The sequence below is a fragment of the Nicotiana tabacum genome, chromosome 6 (genome assembly GCF_000715075.1).
Source record: "Nicotiana tabacum cultivar K326 chromosome 6, ASM71507v2, whole genome shotgun sequence".
NCBI classification, from domain to species: domain Eukaryota; kingdom Viridiplantae; phylum Streptophyta; class Magnoliopsida; order Solanales; family Solanaceae; genus Nicotiana; species Nicotiana tabacum.
Window position 1 is genome coordinate 156,465,857 of NC_134085.1, and position 10,648 is coordinate 156,476,504.

Consider the following 10,648-nt stretch of genomic DNA (forward strand, 5'->3'; position numbering starts at 1 on the left):
CAGAACTCAGCCTCCCCAAAACCATGGAAAATCATCCGCGACTCGTCCAAAACACACCCGGGGCCCTCGAGACCCTATCCAAGCATATCAACAAGTCATATAACCCTACACAGACTCGCTCGAGGTCTCAAATCACATCAAAAAATGCCGAAATGACGAATCACACCATGAATCGAACTTAAGAACTTTCAAATCTTCCAACTTCGAGAACTTGTGCGGAAACCAATCAAATCAACCCGGAATAACGTCAAATTTTGTAGGCATGTCCAAAATGATAAAATGGAGCCGTTCCAACTCTCAGAATTGTATTCCGACCACAATATCACAAAATTCAACTATGGATCAAACTTCTCCATTTTCCAAACTTCAACTTTTCCAACTTTCGCCAAAACGCCTCAAATTACCCTACAAACCTCCAAATCTGAATCCATACACGCTCCTAAGTCCAAAATCACCATAAGAAGTTGTTGAGATGCCCCAATAACCCATTCTAGGGACGTTTACCCAAAAGTCTAATTCTGATCAAATTCTCACCGCTTATGCTTCCAAAACTAGAATCCTTCTTCCAATTCGACTCTGAATCCCCCGGTAACTAAATTCAATCATGCACGCAAGTCGATACATATAATATGAAGTTGTTCAAGACCTTACACTACTGAACAGAGCTTAAATTCTCAAAAACATTGGCCGGGTCATTACATCCTCCCCTCTTAAAACCAACGTTCATCCTTGAACGTGCCAAGATTCACCTCGAAGCCCTCAAATTGCTGAATGCACACTTCTAGCATACACCCGTGGATGATACTACGTCACCCAATCCATATAAACCTGACGATACCATCTCAACTAAGATTTAGTCTTCCTACAAATACCAATTGGCCTTAGAGCAAAAATTCACACCTTCCATTCATTTCCAAGAGACCTGATTCTAAATCCATATCTGTTACCAGTCTCAACCGGCTGCATCAACTCATGCCAACGCCCATATAGTACAACCATACATCATGACACATCATACATAGTGTCACGACCCGAATTTTCCATCGTCGGGACTGTGATGGTGCCTAATATTGTACCCACTAGGCAAGACAACGTTGCAGAATACTTCACATTTTACCTTTATCTTTTAATAATTAAAACTTAACAAAAGTAAATCAGCGGAAATAAATACAGAAGAATACAGCTTAAAAGATTATCTTTATGCTAACGACGAAAAATGAAATAAATTCCACCTAGAACTGGTGTCACAACTCACGAACAGTCTACGAATACTACAAATAATGATCTCAACGAAAAGTTTACATGTATCTCGAACGTAGATAAAACAGAAATGAAGTAGGATAGACGGGAATGCCAAGGCCTGCGAACGCCTGTAGGACTACCTTGGGTCTCCGGAATGCAGCAACAACCACCAACCTCTCGATCAACCACTAGCTCCGAAATTTGTACAAGAAGTCCAGAGTGTAGTATCAGTACAACCGACCCTATGTACTGGTAAGTGCCGAGCCTGACCTCGATGAGGTAGTGACGAGGATACGGTGAGGCATCACAACATATACAACCTGCAATAGTTTATACTAAAGCGGAAAGGAAATACGAAATGAAATATAACAGAACTTGAATTAAATGAATACGGACACCAGCCGTTCTACCAATACTCAGCTATAACCAATCCTTAGGGAGTTTCAACATCTCAATGATGAACTTTAACAAAAATAAATGATAAAACAATAACTGATGCGGCGTGCATCCCGATCCCACCATATAAGCAATAACAATATCAATATGCACCCTTATTACTCCTTGTTGCGGCGTGCAACCCGATCCCACTAGTCCACCCTTATTACTCCTCATCACATATCACCCTTATTCATCCTGTTGTGGCGCGCAACCCGATCCCACATGTACGGCCTTATTGCTCCTTGTTGCAGCATGCAACCCGATCCCACCAGAAAATCGCATTCACCCTTATTCCTCCTATTGCGGGCGTGCAACCCAATCCCAATATATATATTAGCACCAATCACAAAAATAAAGACAAGTGTTTCACAAGTCAACTCAAATCCTCCATAACACATATACCTCAATCCACACAATAGAATATCACTACGATTATGAAACTTCACCAGTGTAAACTACTCAGCGAGACCAACCAAGGTGTATCATAAGGCACCAATGAACCAATATAAGCCAACAGGGTAGTAAAACAATTAAATACTTCCATAAAGAGAACCACAATTAATATGAAGCAATTAGACATGGAAACATTTATGAGCAGGTAGCAATTAAGGCAAGAAAGCAATATATAGTGAAACGGGGAAGGGAATAGGCAAAAATGATAATTTGGTAGTGCATAGGTACTCGTCACCATATCTATACACCACACACATGGAATTTCACATAGCAAATAAGTCGGGGATCCCTAATCCCTCAAGTCAAGGTTAGACCAAACACTTACCTCAAGCCAACGGGTATTTCAAAGCTCAATCACTGTTTTAGCTCTTGATTTCACCACCAATTCACTCGTATCTAGTCATAATTAATTCAATAACATCAATAAATGTTAAATAACTCAACTCCAATGCATAATTATAGGTTTTCTACCATTTTCCCCAAAAAATTAAAAATTCAACCCCAGGCCCGCTTGGTCCAAACTCAAAATTCAGACCAAAACCCGATTACCCATTCACCCTCGAGCCCGAATATATAATTGGTTTTGGAATCCGACCTCAAATTGAGGTCTAAATTCCCAATTTATAAAAATCCCTAATTCTACCCAAACCCCCAATTTTTACCATAGAAATGTTAGATTTTGGTTGAAAATTCATGAAATGTAATGAGAAAGTGAAAGAAAGTGGATTAGGATCACTTACCAAAGGTTTAGGGAAGATTTGGTCTTGGGAGAATCGATTCCAGTGTTTTAGGATTTGAGAGATGTGAAAAATGGGTGAAAATCCTGTCCAAGTTTCATTTTGAGCAGTTGCAGATGTTGCAATTGCGACCAGAGCTTCACAATTGTGAAGCTCGCAAATAAGTGACAAGCGTTGCAAATGCGAACTTGTTACACGCCTGCTACTGTCGCAATTACGAACCTTTGGTCAAAATTGCGAAGATTACCCCTCCCTGATGACTTCGCAAATGCGAACTATACTAGCCCAGGGCTTCTTCGCAATTGCGATAAAACCCTCGCAATTGCCAAGCCTGTAAAGCTCGCAAATGTGAAGCCTGATCTCGCGATTGCGAGATTAGAGGCTTGCGACAAATACCAGATCAACAGCAGATTTTTCTAGTCCAAACTCATTCAGTAACCTATCGAATAATCACCCGAGCCCTCGGGACTCTAAACCAAACACGAACACAAGTTTTAAAACATCACATGAACTTGCTTGCGCGATCAAATTGCCAAAATAACATCTAGAACTATGAATTCAATACCAAAACTCATGAAATTTTCAAGATTGTTCAAAATTTCTAACTTTTCAACCAAAGGTCCGAATTGCATCAAATCACCTCCGTTTTTCACTAAATTCCACACATAATGTCTAAATGTCATAACGGACCTGTACCGAGCTCCGAAACCATAATACGGACCTGATACCAACAAGATCAAAACTTATTAATTTTCCAAAAACCATTATATTTTCAGTTAAATAATTTTCTTCAAAAATTCATTTATCGTGCTAGGGACCTCGGAATTCGGTTCTAGGCATACGCCCAAGCCTCATATTTTTCTACGGACCCTCTGGAACCGTCGGAACATGGGTCCGAGTTCGTTTATCTAAAATGTTGACCGAAGTCAACTAAAATTATTTTTTAAAGCCAAAAATCATTATTTCTCAAATTTTTCATACAAAAGCTTTCCAGTATCGCTCCTGGACAGCGCACACAAATCAAGGAGAGTTTAAAGGAGGTTTTCAAGGCCGCAAAAAATGGAAACGGATTCTAAAACAAAAGATGACCTTTTGGATCATCACATTCTCCACCTCTAAAACAACCGTTCGTCCTCGAACAGACATAGAAAAGTACCTGAGTCGGTGAAAACATGGGGATATCAGCTCCACATATTGGATTTCGACTCCCATGTAGCTGCCTCAACAGGCTAACGTCTCCATTGTACACGACCCATTGGATAACTCTTCGATCTCAACTGATGAACTTGCCGGTCTAGAATAGCTACCGGCTCCTCCTCATAGGTCAATTCCTGGTCCAACTGAACAGTGCTGAAGTCCAACACGTAGGATGGATCGCCATGATACTTCTGAAGTATGGACACATGAAACACTAAGTGCACAGCTAATAAACCTAGAAGCAACGCAAGTTTGTAAGTCATCTCTTCCACTCTATCAAGGATCTTAAAGGGTCCGATAAACTTAGGGCTTAGCTTGCCCTTCTTCCGAAATCTCATCACGCCCTTCATGGGCAATACTCGAAGCAACACTCACTCCCCAACCATGAATGCCGCATCACGAACCTTACGGTCGGCATAACTCTTTTGCCTGGACTGAGCTGTACAAAGTCTATCCTGAATGATCTTAACCTTATCTAAGGCATCCTGTACTAAATCTGTACCCAACAACCGAGCGTCCCCTGGCTCAAACCACCCAAATGGCGATCGATATCGTCTACCATATAGTGCTTCATAGGGAGCCATATGGATGTTCGATTGATAGATATTGTTATAGGCAAACTTCGCTAACGGTAAGAACTGATCTCAAGCACCTTCAAAGTCAATAACACATGTTCGGAGCATATCCTCAAAAATCTGAATAATACGCTCAGACTGTCCGTCCGTCTGAGGATGAAATTTTGTGCTCAAGTCGACCCGCATACCCAACTCACGATGTATTTCCATCCAGAAATGTGATCTAAACTGCGTACCTCGGTCAAAAATGATAGACACGGGCATACCATGAAGACGAACGATCTCAAGGATATAGATCTCTGACAACCGCTCCAAAGAATAGGAAACTACCAGAGGAATGAAATGCGGTGACTTAGTCAGCCTATCCGCAATAACCCACACTGCATCGAACTTCCTCTGAGTCCGTGGGAGCCCAACAACAAAATCCATAGTGATACTCTCCTATTTCCACTCAGGAATCTCAATCTTCTGAAGCAAACCACCAGGTCTTTGATGCTCGTACTTTACCTCCTGACAATTCAAACACCGAGCTACATATGCAACAATATACTTCCTCATCCTCCTCCACCACTAATGCTGCCGCAAATCCTGATACATCTTAGTGACACCCGAATGGATAGAATACCGATAACTATGGGCCTCCTCTAGAATCAACTCGCGAAGTTCATCCACATTAGGCACACAAACAAAACCCTATATCCTCAAAACTCCATCATCTCCAACTGTAACCTGCTTGGCACCACTGTGTCGCACTATGTCCTTAAGGACAAGTAAATAAGGGTCATCATACTGTCGATCTCTGATACACTCAAATAATGAAGACCGAGCAACTGTGCAAGCTAGAACACGACTGGGCTCAGAAACATCCAACCTCACGAACTTATTGGCCAAAGCCTGAACATCCAAAGCAAGTGTTCTCTCACCGACTAGAATATATTCAAGGCTTCCCACACTGGATGACTTCCTACTCAAAGCATCGGCCACTATATTGGCCTTCCCGGGATGATACAATATGGTGATATCATAGTCTTTCAATAGCTTCAACCACCTTCTCTACCTCAAATTTAGCTCCTTCTGCATGAACAAGTACTGTAAACTCTTATGATCCGTGAACACCTCACACGACACGCCATATAAATAATGCCTCCAAATCTTTAGCGCGTGAACAATTGCTGCTAAATCCAAATCATGAACTGGATAATTCTTTTCATGAATCTTCAACTGCTGCGAAACATATACAATAACCTTGCCATTATGCATCAACACCGCACCAAGTCCAATACGAGATGCATCACAATATACTGTATATGGCCCTGAACCTATAGACGACACCAACACCGGCGACGTAGTCAAAGCTGTCTTGAGCTTCTGAAAGCTTGCCTTACAATTGTCTAACCACCTGAACTGGGCACCCTTCTGGGTCAACATGGTCATCGAGGCTGCTATAGATGAAAATGCCTCCGCAAACCGACAGTAATAACCCACCAAACCTAAGAAACTCCGAAACTCTGTAGCTGATGTGGGCCTAGGCCAGTCTTTGACTGCCTCAATCTTCTTAAGATCCACCTGAATACACTTTGCTGATACAACGTGACCCAAGAATGCAACTAAACTCAATCAAAACTCACATTTTGCAAACTTAGCATACAACTGGCTGTTTCTTAGAGTCTGAAGAAAGACTCGAAGGTACTGCCCATGCTCCTCTCGGCTGCAGGAGTAGATCAGGATATCATCAATGAAAACAATCACAAAAGAATCCAAATAGGGCTTCAACACCCAGTTCATCAAATCTATAAACGTTGTTGGGGCATTAGTCAACCCAAAAGACATCACTAGGAACTCATAATGCCCATATCAGGTCTGAAAAGCTATCTTAGGGACATTAGATGCCCTAATCCTCAACTGATGGTAGCCAGATCTCAAATCAATCTTTGAAAACACTTTGGCACCCTGAAGCTGATCAAATAAACCATCAATACTCGGCAATGGATACTTGTTCTTGATGGTGACTTTGTTCAACTACCGATAATCTATATACATCCTCATCGATCCATCCTTCTTCTTAACAAACAACACCGGCGTACCCCAAGGCGAGACACTAGGTCTAATAAAGCCCTTATCAATCAAATCCTGCAACTGCTCCTTTAATTCCTTCAACTCTGGTGGGGCCATATGATATGACAGGATAGAAATGGGTTAAGTGCCCGAAACCAAATCAATACAAAAGTCAATATCCCTGTCGGGTGGCATCCCCAGCAGGTCTACAGGAAACACCTCTAGAAACTCCCGAACCATTGGCACGGAATCCATAGAAGGAACCTCAACACTAGAATCACAAACATAAGCCAAATTAGACAAACACCCTTTCTCGACCATACGCCGAGCCTTCATATAAGAGATAACCCTGCTAGTAGAATGAACAAGAGTCCATCTCCACTCAAATCGAGGCAACACCAGTAATGCTAAGGTCACGGCTTAGCATGACAGTCCAATATGGCATGATAAGGCGACAACTAATCCATCCCCAAAATAACATTGAAGTCAACTATATCGAGAAGTAGGAGCTCTATACTAGTCTCAAGACCCCTAATAACAACCACGTATGAACGATCGACACGATCTACAATAATAGAATCACCCACTGGCATGGACACATATATGAGAGAACTCAAAGAAAATGAGGCACAACCAAATATGAAGCAAAATAAGAAGACACATAGGAGTCTGTAGACCCTGGATCAAACAGAACTGAAGCATCTCTACTACAAACCAATACAGTACTTGTGATAACAACATCAGAGGACTCAGCCTCAGGCCTGGCTGGAAAAGTATAACATCGGGGCTAGGTCCTACCACCCTGAACTATATCTCTAGGACGACCTCCTGCTGGCTGTCCTCCACCTCTAGTGGTCTGGACTCCACCTCTAATGGCCTGATCTCCATCTCTAGCGGGCTGATCCCTACCTCTGGCTCCCTGGCCCTTACCTATAGATGGATGGGCAGGTGGTGCCGGAATCATGGCACAAGAACTCTGTTGCTGAGACTAAACACCCACTAATCTTGAACAAGCCCTCCAAATATGCCCATACTCACCATACTCAAAACATCTATCTAAATACTATGGCTGAGGAAACTGAGATTGACCCTGACTTGCCTGCTGACCATGATAATAACTTTGAAGAGGAGGTGCTCTGATAGGAGCTAGCGGTGCGCTATAAATTGGTTTCCTTGAAGGAGGTACATAAGGACCACAACCCCCTAAAGCTTCATGATATGCCTGATGTGCTGAATGAAATGGTCTGGGATGATGGCCCCTACCAAAAGAATCCCTGCCTCCAGATGAGGCACCACTGAACCTACCAGAATGACAAGTCCTCTTGTCAGACCCCAGAACACTCCCCTAAGATAGAACTGCCTCAACCCATCAGGCTACATTGGTCGCATCCTATACAGAAATCGCGCTTCTTGTCTCCTTAGCCATTTGCAATCTGATAGGCTGAGCGAGTCCCTCAATAAAACTCTTCACCATCTCTCTCTCTCTCTCTCTCTCTCTCTCTCTTGGTGGGAAGTATAAGAAGAGCATGACGGGCCGAATCCACAAATCTGGTCTCCTACTGAGTGGCGATCATAGAACACTGCTGAAGGCGCTTAAACTGCCTCCTATAGTCCTCTCTCTGAGTGATAGGAAGATACTTCTCCAAGAATAGCTGCGAGAATTAGTCCCAAGTGAGAGCTGGTGACCCAGCTGGTTTGGCCAAACAGTAATCTCTCTACCATTTCTTGGCGGAACTAGATAAGCAAAAAGTAGCAAAGTCGACCCCACTGGTCTCCACTATCCCTATGTTCCATAGAACTTCATGGCAACTGTCCAAATAGTCCTAGGGATCCTTTGAAGATGTAATGCCATAGGTAGTAGTGAAAAGCTTGGTGAACCTGTCCAACCTCCACAAAGCCTTCGAAGACATAGGTGATCCATCACTGGTCTGTGCTACACCACCCGGCGACTACCCCAACTGGCTGAGCTGCCAGAGCCTAAAATTGAGGAGCCACCTGCTCCGGAATGTGAGTAGCGGGAGTCTGTGCTCCTCCCCCAACCTGAGAGATGGTTGGTGCTATATGAAGTATGCCTGCCTGAGTAACACTTTCCATGAGGCCCACTAGATGGACGAAAGAATCCTTAAGTACAAAGTAGCTATGAACCCCTCTGGAACCTGAGATGGCCCTGCTAGAACGGTCTGGGTCGGAACCTCATCATCAAACTCTACCTGAGGCTCCTCCACTACTGCTGCTACTCGAGCTTTGGGCTGAGCCCTGCCTCTGCCTCGGCCCTTAGCATGGCGTTGTTCTCGTCTTCTGCCCCTTGTAGGAGTTTCCATCGGGGGCTTAGGCTACTGATCAGCTGATAAAGCGGTACGTGTTCTCGCCATCTGCGAAAGAATAGAGTAGAGAGTTCAATTAGCATTGAGAGATCAACCACACGACAGAGATGAGTAGAAGTGAAACTGTTCCTAACTATGTAGCCTTTGGGGGATAAGCACAGACGTTTCCGTACCGATCCATCGGGCTCTACAAAGCTTGTCCGTGAATTGTGAGACCTAAGCAACCTAGAGCTCTGATACCAACTTGTCATGACCCGAATTTTCCAACGCCGGGACCGTAATGGCGCCTAACATTGTACCCGCTAGGTAAGCCAACATTGCAGAATACTTAACATTTTACTTTTATCTTTTAATAATTAAAACTTAACAAAAGTAAATCAGCAAAAATAAATGCAGGAGAACGCAGTTTAAAAGATTATCTTTATGCTAATGATGAAAAACGAAATAAATTCCACCCAAAACTGGTGTCAAGACTCACTAACAGTCTAGAATACTACAAATAATGGTTTGAGCAAAAAGTTTACATCTGTCTCGAAAGTAGATAAAATAGAAATGAAGTAGGATAGAAGGGGATGCCAGGGCCTGCGGACGCCTGCAGGACTACCTTGGGTCTTCGGAATGCAGCAACAACCACCAACCTCTCGATCAACCACTACCTCTGAAATCTACACAAGAAGTGCAGAGTGCAGTATCAGTACAACCGACCTCATATACTGGTAAGTGTCGAGCCTAACATCGACGAGGTAGTGACGAGGCTACGGCGAGGCATCACAACATATACAACCTGCAACAGTTTATACTGAAGAGAAAGGGAAATACGGAATGAAATTTAATAGAACTTGCATTAAATAAATACGGACACCAGCCGTTCTACCAATACTCAGCTATAACCATTCCTTAGGGAGTTTCAACATCTCAGTGATGAACTTAACAAAAATAAATGATAAAACAATAACTGATGCGACATGCATCCCGAACCCACCATATACGCAATAACAATATCAATATTCACCTTTATTACTCCTTGTTTCGGCGTTCAACCCGATCCTACCAGTCCACCCTTATTACTCCTCATCACATATCACCCTTATTCCTCCTTTTTCAGCGCACAACCCGGTCCCACATGTCCACCCTTATTACTCCTTGTTATGGTGTGCAACCCGATCCCACTAGACAATTACGTTCACCCTTATTCCTCTTGTTGCGACGTGCAACCTGATGCCAATATATATATCATCACCAATCACAAAAATAAAGAAAAAAGTTTCAAAAGTCAACTCAAATCCTCCATAACACATATACCTCAATCCACAAAATGGAATATCACTACTATTATGAGACTTCGCCAATGTAAACTACTCAGCGAGACCAACCAAGGTGTACCATAAGGCACCAATGAACCAATATAAGCCAACAAGGTAATAAAACGAAACCATAAGACAATTAAATACTTCCATAAAGAGAACCACGGTTAATATAAAGCAATTAGACATGGAAACATTTATGAACAAGTAGAAATTAATGTAGGAGAGCAATATATAGGGAAACGGGGAAGGGAACAAGAAAAAAATGATAATTTGGTGGCGCATAGGTACTCGTCACCATACCTATACGCCACACACATGGA